Source organism: Fringilla coelebs (assembly GCF_963513975.1).
Source record: "Fringilla coelebs genome assembly, chromosome: 23".
Taxonomy (NCBI): Eukaryota; Metazoa; Chordata; class Aves; order Passeriformes; family Fringillidae; genus Fringilla; species Fringilla coelebs.
In genome coordinates, this window is record NC_140049.1 from 4435555 (window position 1) to 4436176 (window position 622).

Consider the following 622-nt stretch of genomic DNA (forward strand, 5'->3'; position numbering starts at 1 on the left):
GGCTGGGAGCAGCTCCTGCGTGTCCAGGAGCTGCAGGAGCAGCTGCTGGGAGCTGCAGCTCTTTCCTCTGTCCCCCTCTCTGCTCTGAAGTGTTTCTGGCTGCAGTTTGGGAACGAGGATTTGCACGAGGCAAAGCCCACCCGCTGCCCTCTCTGCGGCAGCAGAGCTTGTCACTGGGTTGGCCTCAAAAGGGAAGGGAAAGAGGAACCACAGCACTTTGTGGGTAGGAGAAATGCTGAGAAAACACTGGGAATTGCTTCAGTTTGGGAGGGACCCAAGTGGTGGCACAGCCAAGGCCAGAGCAGCAGCAGGGATGGCACAGGGCAGGTGTGACCTGGGACACCTCCTGGCTGTGCAGCACAGGTGGGGTGGGCTGTGTCCTCTCAGGACTCTAGCTGCTCACAGTGACCCTGAGATCCTTTAGAAAGCCTCTTTTCCCAGCCTGGCAATGGAAGGAGTCAGAGCTCTTCTGTTCTCGGCCTCAAGGTTGTTTATTGTTTCTTATCTATAAAATTATTTCTCCCGTCCAGCCAAGGTCTGCTCAGCAAGACGGTCAGAGGCACTCTGCCTGCCCCCAGGGTGGTGTTATCTTCTTGTACTAAAAACTACATGTACTTTATTT